This window comes from Myxine glutinosa, chromosome 1, assembly GCF_964187855.1.
Source record: "Myxine glutinosa chromosome 1, kmMyxGlut1.1, whole genome shotgun sequence".
NCBI classification, from domain to species: Eukaryota; Metazoa; Chordata; class Myxini; order Myxiniformes; family Myxinidae; genus Myxine; species Myxine glutinosa.
Genome location: NC_136261.1, coordinates 354046888 through 354066358, shown reverse-complemented (window position 1 = coordinate 354066358; position 19471 = coordinate 354046888).

Here is a 19471-nt window from a genome sequence, read left to right as displayed (position 1 = left end):
CCAGCATTTTCGTTACATATGTGTCTGCCTGACGACTCACAGAAAGACTCTGCCAGGCATTTAAGAGGCTTTGGTAAAAAGCAGGGAGAACCGATATGTCGACATGTTGGAGGTTCATTTGAAAAAGTTCAAACCCGTACCCGAGCCTGCCCGCTCGCTGCAGTACAAGGCGTGCAGGGAGCCGGCCTGGCAGATGTTCCATGTAGAGGAGACGTTGAATGGACCGCAGCCGGAAGGCCATTAGGCGGGCTTTGATGTCGACGAGGTTGTGGCCACCCTCAGCCGAGGGGCGACATATCACATCGGGTCGTAGCCAGTGGTAGCCTCCCCAGAAGAAGTCCACCAGTTTGCCCTGGAGTGCTTTGAGTAGGGCCTCCGGTGGTTGCAGGCAGATGAACCTATGCCACAACATTGTGGCAACTAAGTTGTTGATCACTAGCACACGGCCCTTGAAGGACAAATGAGGTAAAACCCTTTTACATCGGTTCAATCTTTCTCCCACTTGCTCAATTACCCCGTCCCAATTTCTCTGAGCATATTGTGGGGAACCAAGGAATATGCCCAAGTACTTAATTCCCTCACTTCCCCACAGCAACCCTGCGGGGAGGGATGGGGGCGGCTGTGGTACAGGCTGAAGAAGGTTGCGATAAAGGGAGGGTATCCATAACGTCTTGCTCTTGTTCCAATTGATTTTTAAAGAGGAGGCAGCGTGAAACTTTGATAGGCACTCAACAAGGATATCAATATCATCCTTATCTTTTACAAAGATGCAGACGTCATCCGCATAAGCACATAGGGTTAGCGGTGCACTCATGGGAGAAAGTGCTATTCCAGAAATCTTCTTTCTCAGTAGATTGAGAAGAGGCTCTAAAGAAAGAGCAAACAATAAACCAGAGACTGGGCACCCTTGCCGAACCCCTCTCCGAACCTTGATGGGGGGAGCCAGCACATTATTAATCTTAATTAAACTAAATACATCTGTGTATAGCAAGGAAATGTAGGAACGAAAGTTTGCTCCGAGGCCGCATGCCTGTAACACATGATGCATAAACTTATGGTCGATACTGTCAAATGCCTTTTCAAGATCAAGCGACATCATTCCAAAGTCTTCTTTAACACGGTTACCATCAATGAGATCTCTGATTAAAGAAATATTATCATGGATGGATCTTCCAGGAACACAGTAACTCTGTTCTGGCAGTACTAGATCGCCAATAACCTTTTTTAGTCGATTAGCTAGTACTTTTGAAAAAAGCTTGTAGTCCGTGCACAGCAGGGAGATCGGTCGCCAGTTCACCAAAAGTCGGGGATCTTCAGTTTTCGGGAGCAAGCACACTACGGCTCTTCTTAGACTCAGCGGCATTATACCAGTCTGTATAGAAGTGTCCAAAACATTCAGCAACTCAGGGCCTAAAAGGTCCCAAAATGTCAGAAAGAATTCGGGAGGTAGACCGTCAATACCCGGAGCTTTCCCTGAATCCATGGCAGCAAGAGCACAGGTTAGCTCAAGGAGGGTGATTGGTAGGTCAAGCTCCAACCGTTGAGCCTCAGTTAGGGAGGGGAGGTGAGAGGTTAAATCCATCATTGTATCATTACAAACAGTCTGCTCCTCAAAAAGTTTTGTATAGAATTCAATAATGTTTAGTCTAACATCATCCTCGTTGACAACAACGTTGCCTCTTGAGTCCAAAACAGAAGAGATTAGCCGTGATGGCTTGCTTAAGGATTCTAAATGAAAGACTTGTTTGGGGTGTCTGATAATTTTACATTCTGTATTCTAAGTCTAATTAATGTACCGGCTGCTTTCTCTTGAACTAACTCCCTTAAAAGAGCTTTCTTTACAAGCAAAAACCGGTAATTGGCGTCATTGTTTTCATGAGCCAATTTACTCTCCAATTGTAGAATATCCAATTCCAACCAGGCCATTGTAAAGTGCTTGTCGTTTGTGCTGTGTGATTGGAAACATTGACAAAAAACCCGAATTTGAGATTTCATGTTATCCCACCATATGCTGGATGAAGAAAAGGAAGATTTCTTTGCTACTAGACTTGCCCAGAAAACACGAAAGGCTTCTTTAAACACACTGTCTTCTAGAAGTCTAACATTAAACTTCCAATAAGCGCTCCTATTTGCGGGTTGAGGAAAGGAAAGGTTTAGGGTTACCAAATGATGGTCTGAAAACACGGAAGGAAAAAGTGTTTGAAGAAACCGCAGTATTTTTAAAGGGTACGTTGATGTACCATCTGTCAAGCCTTGCCAAGGATACTCGACTATTGGCGCATCGACACCAGGTGTACTGGGATGTGTTTGGGTGGTGCAACCGCCAAACATCAACGAAGCCCATTGTGCTAAAAAAATTGGATAAGTGTACATGGGACTCAGGATGGGGTTCGACAGAGTTTCTGTCAACCGATGGGTCGAAGGTGCAATTGAAATCACCTCCGACACACACACAATGATCAAAATCAACCGATCTTAAGTGATTTATCATTGAGGTGAAGAAGGACTTACGCTCTACGCTATCACTTGGCGCATACACATTAAAAATGGTGTAATGGAAGTTATGGCTTACTAGTTTGAGAGAGCTAAGCCGACCATTTATTACCTCCTGAAAATGGCATGACTCACACACGAGGCCTGGCTTCAGCAAGAAGCCGATTCCAGCAGATGAAGCTGATAAATTGCTGAAATAGCATTGGCTCTTAAAAAGTTGATGCCAGTTATGTTCCACATTTGGTGTGATGTGAGTTTCTTGAAGTAAGATCACATCCACCTTTTTCCGTTGAAATATGTTTTTTACTTGAACCTGGCGGAGGTGGCTAGCACCACCACCGTTAATATTTAAAGTTGCAAGTTTTATAGTTTTCATCCTGTATTGATGAAATCAGCCTGTGGCTGGGAACACTCTACACCTGCACGTGTGATGAATTTTCTTAACCTGTGGTATTGTGACTTATTCAGGTCAAATTGTTCAGGCGTTTTAATTATGGATTTTGCAGTGTGGATGAATGCAACCAAATCGGCAAAATAGTCTTTAATGACTATGTTACGCTGTCTGTACGTTTCGGCTAGAAACGACACGATGTGTTGGGGGGGTATCTGTGACTGAGATGCTGATGACTGTGACAGCTCAGTCACTTCCACCTCGTCCTCAGACTCTGACAGGTCTGATAATGTCCCACCTGGATCTTGGGCTTTACTTGCAGCTCTCACAAGCTACTCTGGATGCATATCCTGAGATTTCGTTGGGTACTCTGGTACACACTCACGAGCAGACTGGTGCTTACTTTCTTTATGTGTGCTTTGGCAAATGGCTGCAGATCTCTGCGTAGCCGGGGTTACGATTTCTGTTTGTAAGACAGAGCAATTTGTTTGGTCACCAGTCCGCTCAGCTACTGGAGGGGGTCCGGTAGGGCTTCGCGTTCAGGCTCAAAAATGGCCGCATTGTTCGGATCAATGTAGGCTTTATTCTCAGAGCCTGGGAAATCAGTAACATCCTCTTTTCCACTTTGGCGTTCGATATTTTCGTTTGCTGTAAACGTTTTGCCCTCTTTTGCAGAGACAGTGTCTCTGCCCAAGACAGCCTTCTTTATCGCACCATCGGGGCTATTTGTTAGTGGTGCTTTCCGTTTTTTGGTCAGTATGACAAGTTCTTCATTCATGGGTTCGCCAGCAGTACTAGCATCACCAAGTGCCATCTCACTGGGTTTGGGTAGCACCGGGGCGTCGGGAAGCACGGTCGGGGCGTCGGGAAGCACAGTCGGGGCGTCGGGAAGCACAGTCGTGGCGTCGGGAAGCACGGTCGGGGCTTCGGGAAGCACGGTTGGGGCTTCGGGAAGCGTAGTCGGGACCTCGGGAAGCACAGTTGGGACATCAGGAAGCACAGTCGGGGCGTCGGGAAGCACGGTCGGGGCTTCAGGTAGCACCGTTTGAGCGCCAGGAAGCACGGTTTGAGCGTCGGGGAGCACGGTTTGAGCGTCGGGGAGCACGGTCGAGGCGTGAGGAAGCACAGTCGAGGCGTGAGGAAGCACGGTCGAGGCGTGAGGAAGCACGGTCGAGGCGTGAGGAAGCACGGTCGAGGCGTGAGGAAGCACGGTCGGGGTGTTTTCTTTTTTACAGCCCACATTGGTGTGTCCCAATTTGCCGCACTTCGTACAAGATGCTTTGGGACAAAACCTTTTAACGTGTCCGAAGGCTCCACAAAGGAAGCACGTTAAGGTGCCTGACGAAGCGTACATTTGATATTGACGATCATTTACCGAAATTTTAAACGAGATGTTTAGTCCTGTATCGTCGCCGCGATCAGGAAGCACCATGAATACTTGTCTCCGGAAACTCATAACATGTTTCATTCGTTCATCCCGACATCCCAGGGGAATCATCGAGATTCGGGAAACAACAGTTCCATACCGGGTCAGAACAGCCATTAACTTATCATCTGTGATAAACGGAGCGACATATGAAATAATAACTTTAATCGCCGGTGTGTCCATCGGGGAAACCATGACGCACTGCCCACCTTTCAATGACAGACCGGTACTAACAACATCATGCACGAACTTCTCGTCCGACACGAAAACAACAAACTTTTGGTTCATCCGCGACGCGGCGCGGACATTTTCATCGCCGATAACATTCCCTACAGCTAGGATAATGTCCTCGGTAGGAACACCTTCGGGAGGGACACACACGAAAGCATGCTTCCTTGTTAGGGTTTCAAACCCTTCCTGCCGTGCACGAACACTCGCCATAACGGCGATGTCTCACCTTTCCACCTTGACCAGGCGGAAAGGACACAAAATAAATAAAGTCGAAATGAAATAATGAATAATAAAGTTCACACGACGCGAGTAAGGTAAACAGCACCGACGGAGCAGGTAAACTGAACCGAACGGGTCTGCTCTCACCTTTGGGCTCTTCTCTCACTCTCTCTGTCTCAAGGGAGGGAAAGGGGCACAGGTGGTAAAGAAGGACACGACAAAGGCGCGATGGGAAAGGAAGGAATGGGGGGGGGGGGGGGGGACAACACAACACAAGCACGGAGCTACAGCACACGAACACCAGTGCACGCCATCTTGCCACGCCCAACACACGAACGGCCAGCAGGGGGCGCAAGAGAGGGAGAGAGAGGGAGAGAGAGAGGGAGAGGGGGAGGGAGAGGGGGAGGGAGAGGGGGAGGGGGAGGGAGAGAGAGAGAGAGAGAGAGAGAGAGAGAGAGAGAGAGGGAGGGAGAGAGACTTTGACTTTTTAGTCCTTTTATTACAAAAATATAAAAGTAACAATATACACGTTTTGCAATGAAATCAATAATGCCAACAAAAAGAAAAAAGAAAAAGAAGAAGCACCCAATGATCATCAAATAAGAAACAATCAATATCTCACAACAGTATTCTAAATTCGTTTTCTTTAACCTCACAAAACCCACCAACACACCAAGTATCAACAAAGTTTTGAAAATTTCCGGCCTCGTTGGAAAGGGTAAATTCCAGTTTCAATCTTGCTGAGACTAATGCATTCAAACACAACATGATATTGCAGTGCTCTATCGGTTTACCAGATAGTTTGTCTTTTCTTGTCAAATAAACAGCAAGTTTCGCAGTTGCTATTAGGAAACTAAACAGTTTAGATGCAGGATTCTGTTTAGGAGCAAAACCAAAGACGAAATTTCTCAAAGAAAAAGTAACATGCATTTCGTGTGCAATGTAATTCAACCAATGAAACAAAGGAAATAATCGGATACAGTCTATGAATGCATGAAACAAGTCCTCATTGACTCTACAGAAGGGACAACAAACAGATACAGGAGAAAAATGTCTAATAAACGTGTTGGAGGGAACAATCCAGTGGGCCAAACGCCACTGGAGATCACCTGTTCTTTTGGATGTGGGCTTACTATACATGGCTTCCCAGATAGGTTCGGAGGGGGGTCCTCCGGGTAACAATCCTTTCCATCGGGTAACTCCATTTAACGAAGGGTTCCCATTTAACAGCTTGAGGCACATCTTGTAGATGCCCTTGCTGTCCATTGTCTGGAAGAGCTTTGACCCATCGCTAACAGGGGGCAAATCGTTTTGAATGGGTTCAACAATCAATTTAGGCACTGTCGGCTCGTTTAGATCTTCTTCTGTACCTCGAGTCCAGGTTAGGCCAAGTTGCCGTCCCACCTGAATCATTTTCCTCAAAATTTTTGCAATCATCCTATGGGACCAAATCCCTGTCAGGTCGGCGATTTCACTTACGGATTTCCAACCATACACTGAGTCATGTCGGAGATGCCGCACCTTCACGATACCAGCTGCTATAAAGTGTTGGCAAAAATCTCGACTCTTTGGAATGTCGGGAAAGAGAGGGTTATAGAACAAAGGCTCGTGTGCCAGCATTTTCGTTACATATGTGGCCGCCTGACGACTCACAGAAAGGCTCTGCCAGGCATTTAAGAGGCTTTGGTAAAAAGCAGGGAGAACCGATATGTCGACATGTTGGAGGTTCATTTGAAAAAGTTCAAACCCGTACCCGAGCCTACCTGCTCGCTGCAGTACAAGGCGCGCAGGGAGCCGGCCTGGCAGATGTTCCATGTAGAGGAGACGTTGAATGGACCGCAGCCGGAAGGCCATTAGGCGGGCTTTGATGTCGACGAGGTTGTGGCCACCCTCAGCCGAGGGGCGACATATCACATCGGGTCGTAGCCAGTGGTAGCCTCCCCAGAAGAAGTCCACCAGTTTGCCCTGGAGTGCTTTGAGTAGGGCCTCCGGCGGTTGCAGGCAGATGAACCTATGCCACAACATTGTGGCAACTAAGTTGTTGATCACTAGCACACGGCCCTTTAAGGACAAATGAGGTAAAACCCTTTTCCATCGGTTCAATCTTTCTCCCACTTGCTCAATTACCCCGTCCCAATTTCTCTGAGCATACTGTGGGGAACCAAAGAATATGCCCAAGTACTTAACTCCCTCACTTCCCCACAGCAACCCTGCGGGGAGGGATGGGGGCGGCTGTGGTACAGGCTGAAGAAGGTTGCGATAAAGGGAGGGTATCCATAACGTCTTGCTCTTGTTCCAATTGATTTTTAAAGAGGAGGCAGCGTGAAACTTTGATAGGCACTCAACAAGGATATCAATATCATCCTTATCTTTTACAAAGATGCAGACGTCGTCCGCATAAGCACATAGGGTTAGCGGTGCACTCATGGGAGAAAGTGCTATTCCAGAAATCTTCCTTCTCAGTAGATTGAGAAGAGGCTCTAAAGAAAGAGCAAACAATAAACCAGAGACTGGGCACCCTTGCCGAACCCCTCTCCGAACCTTGATGGGGGGAGCCAGCACATTATTAATCTTAATTAAACTAAATACATCCGTGTATAGCAAGGAAATGTAGGAACGAAAGTTTGCTCCGAGGCCGCATGCCTGTAACACATGATGCATAAACTTATGGTCGATACTGTCAAATGCCTTTTCAAGATCAAGCGACATCATTCCAAACTCTTCTTTAACACGGTTACCATCAATGAGATCTCTGATTAAAGAAAAATTATCATGGATGGATCTTCCAGGAACACAGTAACTCTGTTCTGGCAGTACTAGATCACCAATTACCTTTTTTAGTCGATTAGCTAGTACTTTTGAAAAAAGCTTGTAGTCCGTGCACAGCAGGGAGATCGGTCGCCAGTTCACCAAAAGTCGGGGATCTTCAGTTTTCGGGAGCAAGCACACTACGGCTCTTCTTAGACTCAGCGGTATTATACCAGTCTGTATAGAAGTGTCCAAAACATTCAGCAACTCAGGGCCTAAAAGGTCCCAAAATGTCAGAAAGAATTCGGGAGGTAGACCGTCAATACCCGAAGCTTTCCCTGAATCCATGGCAGCAAGAGCACAGGTTAGCTCAAGGAGGGTGATTGGTAGGTCAAGCTCCAACCGTTGAGCCTCAGTTAGGGAGGGGAGGTGAGAGGTTAAATCCATCATTGTATCATTACAAACAGTCTGCTCCTCAAAAAGTTTTGTAAAGAATTCAATAATGTTTATTCTAACATCATCCTCGTTGACAACAACGTTGCCTCTTGAGTCCAAAACAGAAGAGATTAGCCGTGATGGCTTGCTTAAGGATTCTAAATGAAAGAAAGACTTGTTTGGGGTGTCTGATAATTTTACATTCTGTATTCTAAGTCTAATTAATGTACCGGCTGCTTTCTCTTGAACTAACTCCCTTAAAAGAGCTTTCTTTACAAGCAATAACCGGTAATTGGCGTCATTGTTTTCATGAGCCAATTTACTCTCCAATTGTAGAATATCCAATTCCAACCGGGCCATTGTAATGTGCTTGTCGTTTGTGCTGTGTGATTGGAAACATTGACAAAAAACCCGAATTTGAGATTTCATGTTATCCCACCATATGCTAGATGAAGAAAAGGAAGATTTCTTTGCTACTAGACTTGCCCAGAAAACACGAAAGGCTTCTTTAAACATACCATCTTCTAGAAGTCTAACATTAAACTTCCAATAAGCGCTCCTATTTGCGGGTTGAGGAAAGGAAAGGTTTAGGGTTACCATATGATGGTCTGAAAACACGGAAGGAAAAAGATTTGAAGAAACCGCAGTATTTTTAAAGGGTACGTTGATGTACCATCTGTCAAGCCTTGCCAAGGATACTCGACTATTGGCGCATCGACACCAGGTGTACTGGGATGTGTTTGGGTGGTGCAACCGCCAAACATCAACGAAGCCCATTGTGCTAAAAAAAAAATTGGATAAGTGTACATGGGACTCAGGATGGGGTTCGACAGAGTTTCTGTCAACCGATGGGTCGAAGGTGCAATTGAAATCACCTCCGACACACACACAATGATCAAAATCAGCCGATCTTAAGTGATTTATCATTGAGGTGAAGAAGGACTTACGCTCTATGCTATCACTTGGCGCATACACATTAAAAATGGTGTAATGGAAGTTATGGCTTACTAGTTTGAGAGAGCTAAGCCGACCATTTATTACCTCCTGAAAATGGCATGACTCACACACGAGGCCTGGCTTCAGCAAGAAGCCGATTCCAGCAGATGAAGCTGATAAATTGCTGAAATAGCATTGGCTCTTAAAAAGTTGATGCCAGTTATGTTCCACATTTGGTGTGATGTGAGTTTCTTGAAGTAAGATCACATCCACCTTTTTCCGTTGAAATATGTTTTTTACTTGAACCTGGCGGAGGTGGCTAGCACCACCACCGTTAATATTTAAAGTTGCAAGTTTTATAGTTTTCATCCTGTATTGATGAAATCAGCCTGTGGCTGGGAACACTCTACACCTGCACGTGTGATGAATTTTCTTAACCTGTGGTATTGTGACTTATTCAGGTCAAATTGTTCAGGCGTTTTAATTATGGATTTTGCAGTGTGGATGAATGCAACCAAATCGTCAAAATAGTCTTTAATGACTATGTTACGCTGTCTGTACGTTTCGGCTAGAAACGACACGATGTGTTGGGGGGGGGGGGGTATCTGTGACTGAGATGCTGATGACTGTGACAGCTCAGTCACTTCCACCTCGTCCTCAGAATCTGACAGGTCTGATAATGTCCCACCTGGATCTTGGGCCTTACTTGCAGCTCTCACGAGCTCCTCTGGATGCATCTCCTGAGATTTCGTTGGGTACTCTGGTACACACTCACGAGCAGACTGGTGCTTACTTTCTTTTTGTGTGCTTTGGCAAATGGCTGCAGATCTCTGCGTAGCCGGGGTTACGATTTCTGTTTGTAAGACAGAGCAATTTGTTTGGTCACCAGTCCGCTCAGCTACTGGAGGGGGGACCGGTAGGGCTTCGCGTTCAGGCTCAAAAATGGCCGCATTGTTCGGATCAATGTAGGCTTTATTCTCAGAGCCTGGGAAATCAGTAACATCCTCTTTTCCACTTTGGCGTTCGATATTTTCGTTTGCTGTAAACGTTTTGCCCTCTTTTGCAGAGACAGTGTCTCTGCCCAAGACAGCCTTCTTTATCGCACCATCGGGGCTATTTGTTAGTGGTGCTTTCCGTTTTTTGGTCAGTATGACAAGTTCTTCATTCATGGGTTCGCCAGCAGTACTAGCATCACCAAGTGCCATCTCACTGGGTTTGGGTAGCACCGGGGCGTCGGGAAGCACGGTCGGGGCGTCGGGAAGCACAGTCCTGGCGTCGGGAAGCACGGTCGGGGCTTCGGGAAGCACGGTCGGGGCTTCGGGAAGCACGGTCGGGGCTTCGGGTAGCATGGTTGGGGCTTCGGGTAGCACGGTTGGGGCTTCGGGAAGCGTCGTCGGGACCTCGGGAAGCACAGTTAGGACATCAGGAAGCACAGTCGGGGCGTCGGGAAGCACGGTCGGGGCTTCAGGTAGCACGGTTTGAGCGCCGGGAAGCACGGTTTGAGCGTCGGGGAGCACGGTTTGAGCGTCGGGGAGCACGGTTTGAGCGTCGGGGAGCACGGTTTGAGCGTCGGGGAGCACGGTCGAGGCGTGAGGAAGCACGGTCGAGGCGTGAGGAAGCACGGTCGGGGCGTTTTCTTTTTTACAGCCCACATTGGTGTGTCCCAATTTGCCGCACTTCATACAAGATGGTTTGGGACAAAACCTTTTAACGTGTCCGAAGGCTCCACAAAGGAAGCACGTTAAGGTGCCTGATGAAGCGTACATTTGATATTGACGATCATTTACCGAAATTTTAAACGAGATGTTTAGTCCTGTATCGTCGCCGCGATCAGGAAGCACCATGAATACTTGTCTCCGGAAACTCATAACATGTTTCATTCGTTCATCCCGACATCCCAGGGGAATCATCGAGATTCGGGAAACAACAGTTCCATACCGGGTCAGAACAGCCATTAACTTATCATCTGTGATAAACGGAGCGACATTTGAAATAATAACTTTAATCGCCGGTGTGTCCATCGGGGAAACCATGACGAACTGCCCACCTTTCAATGACAGACCGGTACTAACAACATCATGCACGAACTTCTCGTCCGACACGAAAACAACAAACTTTTGGTTCATCCGCGATGCGGCGCGGACATTTTCATCGCCGATAACATTCCCTACAGCTAGGATAATGTCCTCGGTAGGAACACCTTCGGGAGGGACACACACGAAAGCATGCTTCCTTGTTAGGGTTTCAAACCCTTCCTGCCGTGCACGAACACCCGCCATAACGGCGATGACTCACCTTTCCACCTTGACCAGGCGGAAAGGACACAAAATAAATATAGTCGAAATGAAATAATGAATAATAAAGTTCTCACGACGCGAGTAAGGTAAACAGCACCGACGGAGCAGGTAAACTGAACCGAACGGGTCTGCTCTCACCTTTGGGCTCTTCTCTCACTCTCTCTGTCTCAAAGGAGGGAAAGAGGCACAGGTGGTAAAGAAGGACACGACAAAGGCGCGATGGGAAAGAAAGGAATGGGGGGGGGGTGGGGGGTTGGGGGGGGGGGGGGGTGGGGGGTTTGGGGGTGGGGGGGGGGAACAACACAACACAACACAAGCACGGAGCTACAGCACACGAACACCAGTGCACGCCATCTTGCCACGCCCAACACACAAACGGCCAGCAGTGGGCGAGAGAGAGAGAGAGACACAGAGACAGCCTTTCAGTGAGATTGAGGTGAGTGAGTGGTATTCCATCGGCACTCTGACGAGTTTCTGTCGTTTCTCGCCTTTTTCCTCATTGAGAGGCGTGGTTTAACACGTTCGTTTTATCATGCTGGTATGTGTTGAGTGGCGTTTTTTTGCGGTTTATTCCCCCTACTTTTTAAAGAAAGCTGTACCCGACCCTCCTTTTCCCCTCGGCCCCAACTCGGCTTAGTCCGGGTAATTTTGAATTAGTAAAATGTCGACACGTTCCCCGCATGCTACTTTCAAAGCTCTCACACGGAATCATGGCGTGGTGTGTCTTCCTCCCAATGAGGTTCGTGTGCAACACTGTTATTGCTATTGCACACCGCACCTTTCCTATGCCATCTCCAGGCGCTGCATATCGTCATTGCCGGGCACCGAAGGGGGCTCGGAAAAGATGCACGCTGAAAGGGAGTACTCAGTTTTCACTCTGGTTGTTTGTTGTACACCGCACCTTTCCTATGCAATCTCCAGGTGCTGCATAACGTCATTGCCGGGCAACAAAGGGGGCTCGGCAGTGACGAACGCTGAAAAGGAAGGACTCAATTTTCACTCTGGTTATTTTCTTGCTTTCTTTCTAGTTTGTTGTACACCGCTCCTTTCCTATGCCATCTCCAGGCATTGCATAACGTCATTGCTGGGCACCGAAGGGGGCTCGGAAGTGACGCACGCTGAAAGGGAGTACTCAGTTTTCACTCTGGTTGTTTTCTTGTTTTCTTGTTTTTTGTTTGTCCGAGCGATATCTCAGCCATCCTTTGAGCTAGGAAGCTGAAATTTCGGCACAATAGTGAGCAAGTCCTTTGTCAAAAACACTTTTTTTAAAAATTAATCAATTAATTGAGGAGTTATTTAATTATTAGCGATTAATTAAGTAGAGAAGTTGACTCTAAAGCAGTTGACTGCTTTACCTCCTCGCGTACCGGCGAGGTCACGTCTTTTCGAAGCTGTTCCATGCGCTCACGCTTTCGAAGCTAAGTGATTGTGTTTTTGTCGAGACTGTATCTATCTTTCGGTGTATGTACCTATAGCGTATCTTTTGGAAAATTTTCGGTGCTAATTTTTCGTACATGTATACACAATCGTCGGTTAATGCGTATCGAGTATTCTGCGGCCTAGTACTCGTAGGTTTGGCTACCGTACCGTCTCCGACCTTGTGGTTTTGTTTTTCTCTCAGCGATTCGTCGAATGCGCTGCATTTATTTTCGTTCTCTGTTTCATCCCAGTCGTTCACCCCATACCTCCTTGTTTAATATCTCTACTCAAAAAAAAAAAAAACCCAAAAAAGATTACCTTCCCAGGTCTTATTCGTTTATTTGTTGTTCTTTTTTGTTCGTTCGTTCTTCGTTCGCGATCACGCGATCACGTGGTTAGAAATGTATAATCTCTCCCCTGAACAACTATTTTCTCTCATATATTATAACACCCTTTTCTTCTTTTCCTACAAAAGGATGCTTTCGTCTTGCTCACCAAATCTATTCATTCCAAAAAATATATATAATACCATCTCTTACAGTTCCTCCTTTCTACATTCCCTAAACTATCCAGAACTCCACCCCTCCTTCAGTGTCCTCAAACGTATTTTTGACTCGAAGGTCTCAAACTAATTTTGCAAAAAATGTTCGTTTCCCATGAATCGTACACTTTTCAAAATCCAATCTCACCCCTCCCCTCCAAATCCTCCCCATCACCCATCCCTTTCAAATCTCCCCCCTTGCCCCTTCCCTCCCCTCCCTCCTAAACTCCCCCCACACCCCTCCCCTCCGAGACTCTCCCTCGCTCCTCCCCTCCTAGACTCCCCTCTCACCCCTCCTCCTCAAAGCATCCTCCCTGCTTCTTCCCCCTTCCAACTTTCACCTTCATCTCCCCCAACCTTCTGCCTCGCTCTTCCCCCTCCTCAAATAACACCTCACTGTGCCTCACCCAATCTCCATCAAACCTTTTGTCCGCCCCATTCTTCCCTTTCTCCAAGCTATTCTGAAATCTCTGAAATCTCTGACACACCTTCAACAGCTCTCCCTACCTCTTCCTCCTCTTTCACATCTTACCCTACCCCTCCCCCCCCTGTTCTGGACCCGATGCTCCCACTTCCTCTTCATTAACGGTATGGACCTCAAACATCCGGGGCCTTCGCTCAAACTTGACTGATCTCTCCATACAGGTTGCTTCTGACAAACCAGACGTGATCTGCTTAACAGAAACCTTCCTCCTTCATGATGTCTCTGATGCCTTGGTATCTCTCCCAGGTTACTCCCTCCTCCGGTATGATAGACCTGAGCCTCGTCCTGGAGGTGGGGTTGCTATCTTTATAAAAAACTCTCTTCCTCACTCGCCCTCCACTGCCCTCTCTCCACCTCACCCCCAGGAATACCTTTGGCTACGGCTTCCCCTTCGCTCCCACCTTTTGTTCATATGTGTGTTGTACCGTCCACCAAACAGCGATGACTCCATCTACATCTCGCTGTCTGATAATATGGACCAACTTCTATCTATCCATCCCAACTCTCTCTTCCTCATATGTGGTGATTTCAATTGTCACCAGGCCAGTTGGCTGGGTGTGGGTACCTCTCTCACCAGCCATGGCTCTTCAGCAAAGGACTTCTGTGACTCACTGGGACTGACACAATCTGTCAATTTCCCGACCCGGATCTCAGTCAACGGAGCATCTTCTCTTTTGGATTTGGTTATGACAAACTTCCCTGAAAATGTCTGCTGCTCTTCTTCTGCTCCAATCGGCTCATCTGATCATGTGCTTGTAAAAGTGGACATCTCTCTGACCATTCTCAGAGAGCCTCCTCAGCGTCGACGAGTCTGGCATTTCACTCAGGCCAACTGGCACGGTCTTCAAGCAGCCATCAATCATCTGGACTGGTCTCCCATCTCTACCGCCTCTGACATCAACTCATCCTGGGAATTCTTTCAAAGTAAATTGCTCTCTCTCATGCACAGATTTATCCCATCTCGTCTTCAGTTTTCATACCCTTCCTCCCGTCCATGGTACACGGAATCTTGTGGTGAGGCTGTTGCCCTGAAACAACTTGCTTTCGTCTCCTGGAAAGCAAATCCAACGGAAGGAAATCTCATTTCCTTTCACAAAGCCCGAAACAAGTGTGTGTCCACCCTCAGGAGAGCCAGGAAACAATATCTCACCGTTCTCAAGACCGAACTCTCTTATCTGTCTCCCTCTTCCAAATCCTGGTGGCGTCTGGTCAAATCTGTTTCTGGTGTTTGTTCCCCCTCCATCCCCTCCCTCACCTCAAATGGCTTAACGGCTGACTCCGCACGTGAAAAAGCTGAATGCCTCAACTCTGTGTTTGCCTCTAAATCTTGTGTCCCAAACCCATCCCTCTCTGTAGCCACCGTACCCAGTCGTACCCAGCTGCTCCTGGACCCTGTGTCCTTTCCTCCTGACAAGGTGGAAAAGTTTCTGTCAACCCTCGACTCTGAGTCTGCAACTGGTCCTGACGGTATCAGCCCACGGGTCCTAAAATCATGTGCTTCCGCTCTTTCACTCCCTCTTTCTGTTCTCTTCACCCTCTCTTTTGCTCAAGGTCATCTGCCATCTGCTTGGAAATCAGCCAACATCACCGCTTTGCACAAAAAAGGTGCAAAAACAGATCCCAGCAACTACAGACCAATCAGCCTTCTCCCAATTATCAGCAAAGTCATGGAATCCATCATTGCTTCAGATATGAAATCTTTCCTCTTCTCCAATGGCTTGATCTCTGATCATCAATTTGGTTTCAGACCTGGTCACTCTACTCTGGACATGCTGCTTCTGCTTTCTCAACAATGGATGGAGGTCCTCAACGCCAAACAGGAAATTAGAGCCGTCTCCCTTGACATTTCACGTGCCTTCGATTCGGTCTGGCACCCTGCTCTGCTCACCAAACTCTCCTCCTTTGGTATCCATGGAAATCTCCACGCATGACTGGCGGACCTCCTCTCTGGTCGTCGTCAACGTGTGGCCCTGAATGGGTTTCTCTCATCTCCTTTTCCTGTTCAGGCTGGAGTTCCCCAAGGTAGTGTTCTGGGCCCTGTGCTTTTTCTGGTCTTCATTAATGATCTCTCTGACTCTCTTGAAAATCCTCTCTATCTCTTTGCTGACGACTCTACTCTCTGTCGCTCCAATCCTCATCCCTCAGATCGGCAGTCTGCAGCCTCCTCACTCTCTGCAGACCTGGACAAAATCACAGACTTGGCAAACAAATGGAACATGTCTTTCAATCCTGATAAATCTCACACTCTTACGATGTCTCTCCAAAAAGACCGACTGGAAAACCCTCCCATCCACTTTCTGAATAATCCTCTCCAAGAAGTTCTGTCACTCAAGCTTTTGGGTCTCACTATTTGCCATGATCTTTCCTGGGAAAACCACATTTCAAATCTGGCCTCCAAGGCCAGTCGCCGACTGGGCATCCTCCGTCGTGCGAAGTCCTTCCTTGGCACACCTGAGCTCCTCACCACATACAAGGCTTTCATCCGCAGCTCTATGGAATACTGCTCTCCCCTCTGGTCTGGTGCTCCTGCCTCACACCTAGCCCGTCTTCACGCTGTTGAAACCAAAGCGTTCAGAATCATTGGAATCTCCCGCGATGAAGCTAACTCCAAGGGCCTTTCACTCACTCACCGCAGGCAGGTTGGTGGTCTTTCCGTCTTCTACCGACTCCTCTCTGGCCTTGCCCCCCCAGCCCTCTCTGGGCTCTGTCCCCCAAATATTCCTACAGGTCGCACAAGATCTGCCTGCAACCCTCTTATGGTTAAACTGCCAAAATCAAGACTTTCTGCTCACCTTCACTCCTTCATTCCTCTTTCTCCCGCCTCTGGAACAAACTCCCTCACTCTCTTCAATCCCACTCCACCCTCCAGGTCTTTAAAACAGCTGTTCACCACCATCTCTTATCCTCCCCCATCCAAAACCTTGATCTTTTCTACCCCCGCTAATTTCGGTCCCCTTGTGTTTTATACTTCTCCCACCCCCCCCCCCCCCCCTTCCCACGCCTCCTGCTCCCAAGCCCTCTCCCTCCCACACTTCTCCCTGCTCTCAAATGTTGTGGTTGTGTGCTTCCCCTTCTCTCCCTATCTTGTCTTCCGCTCCCTCTTTTTGTATATTTTGTTTGTCTGGTTGATTTGTTTGTGAAATAAATGTTAGCTCTTTCACGAGCCTCGATTCAGTATACAAAAAAAAAAAAAAAAAAAAAAAAAATGTACTATTTAATTATTCAAATTTCCTTTCTCTTCTGACCATTAATTAACTCAGGCACCTTTAGAGTTAGGAAGCTGATATTTGGACATGCCAATGACCAGGTGATTTGGCTGCAAAGGCTATTTTGGATTTATTAATTAATCAATTAATCAATTAATCAATGAATCGATTAATTATTTAATTATTCGATTAATGACTAAAAATTTTTTTTAAGTTACAGATTCTGATGAAATGTTGGTGGTTTCTGTGTTATATCAGCGAATTGCTTAATTATTTCATTTTTTAATGATTATTATTGATTTATTTTCTAAATTAATTATTTATTTTATTTTCTTTCTCATCTGGGCAATATCACAGGCACGTTTTGAACTAGGAAGCTAATATTTGGACATGACAGTGACCAAGTGATGTGGCTACAAAGGAAATTTTTGATTTATTATTAATCACTCAATCGATTCATTTTATTTATTGATTAATCAATTAATTTTTTTTTTAATTAATGCCTCATTTAATTAAATTTCTAAAAGATACATCTTCGGATGAAGCACTAGTGGTTTAGTTATGCGATTAGCCAATTGATTAAGAAAATATTTTATGATAATCTTTTCCTGATTTTAATTATGCAATGAATCAATCAATTATTGCACACCTCTCCCTCCAAATACAGCCTCTATGAGCTGCACGGTGGTATTGCCGGGCACCAGATGCGCCCCGGCAATGCCGTGCTGGAGGATATTTAATTGTCTGGCAGTGTACTTTGAATGGATCTGCACTTGTTGTACACCGCACCTTTCCGATGCCATCCCCAGGTGCTGCATCACGTCATTGCTGGGCACCGAAGGGGGCTCGGCAATGACGCACGCTGAAAGGGAGTACTCAGTTTTCACTCTGGTTGTTTGTTGTATACCGCACCTTTCCTATGCCATCCCCAGGAGCTGCATAACGTCATTGCCGGGCAACGAAGGGGGCTCGGCAATGACGCACGCTGAAAGGGAGTACTCAATTTTCACTCTGGTTGTTGTACAATGCTCCTTTCCTATTCCATCTCCAGGCATTGCAAAACGTCATTGCTGGGCACCGAAGGGGGCTCGGCAGTGACGCACGCTGAAAGGGAGTACTCAGTTTTCACTCTCGTTGTTTGTTTGTTTGTTTCTTTTCTTGTTTTCTTGTTTTCTTGTTTGTTTGTTTGTTTGTCCGGGAGATATCTCAGCCCTCCTTTGAGCTAGGAAGCTGAAATTTCGGCACAATAGTGAGCAAGTCCTTTCTCAAAAAATGTATTTTTGTTTTTTGATAAGTCAATTAATTGAGGAGTTATTTAATTATTAGCGATTAATTAAGTACTTATTAAATTAATTAAATTTACTTTCTCTACTGGCCTTTATCCCAGGCACCTTTTGAGTGAGCAAGCTGATATTTGGACATGCCAATGACCAGGTGATTTGGCTGCAAAGGCTATTTTTGATTGATTGTACACCGCTCCTTTCCTATGCCATCTCCAGGCATTGCAAAACGTCATTGCCGGGCACCGAAGGGGGCTCGGCAGTGATGCACGCTGAAAGGGAGTACTCAGTTTTCACTCTGGTTGTTTTCTTGTTTTCTTTCTTGTTTTCTTGTTTTCTTGCTTGTTTGTTTGTTTGTCCGGGCGATATCTCAGCCATCCTTTGAGCAAGGAAGCTGAAATTTCGGCACAATAGTGAGCAAGTCCTTTTACAAAAATGTTTTTTTTTGTTTGATTAATCAATTAGTTGAGGAGTTATTTAATTATTAGCGATTAATTAAGTACTTATCTAATTAATCAAATTTCCTTTCTGTCCTGAGCATTAACTCAGGCACCTTTTCAGTTAGGAAGCTGATATTTGGACATGCCAATGACCAGGTGATTTGGCTGCAAAGGCTATTTTTGATTTATTAATTAATCAATTAATCAATTAATCAATTAATCGATTAATTATTTAATTATTCGATTAATGACTAAAAAAATTTTTAAGTTACAGATTCTGATGAAATGTTGGTGGTTTATGTGTTATATCAGCGAATTGATTAATTATTTCATTTTTTTATGATTATTATTTATTTATTTTCTAAATTAATTATTTATTTATTTTCTTTCTCATCTGGGCAATATCACAGGCACCTTTTGAGCTCGGAAGCTAATATTTGGACATGACAGTGACCAAGTGATGTGGCTACAAAGGAAATTTTTGATTTCTTGATTAATCACTCAATCGATTCATTATTTATTGATTAATCAATTAATTTTTTTTTAAATTAATGCCTCATTTAATTAAATTTCTAAAAGATACATCTTCGGATGAAGCACTAGTGGTTTAGTTATGCTATTAGCCAATTGATTAAGAAAATATTTTATGATAATCTTTTCTTGATTTTAATTATGCAATTAATCAACCAATTATTGCGCACCTCTCCCTCCAAATACAGCCTCTATTGCCGGGCAACAGATGCGCCCCGGCAATGCCGCGCTGGAGGATATTTAATTGTTTGGCATGGGGGCGGTGTACTTTGAATGTATCTGTACTAGTTGTACACCGCACCTTTCCGATGCCATCCCGAGTTGCTGCATAACTTCATTGCCGGGCACCGAAGGGGGCTCGGCAATGACGCACGCTGAAAGGGAGTACTCAGTT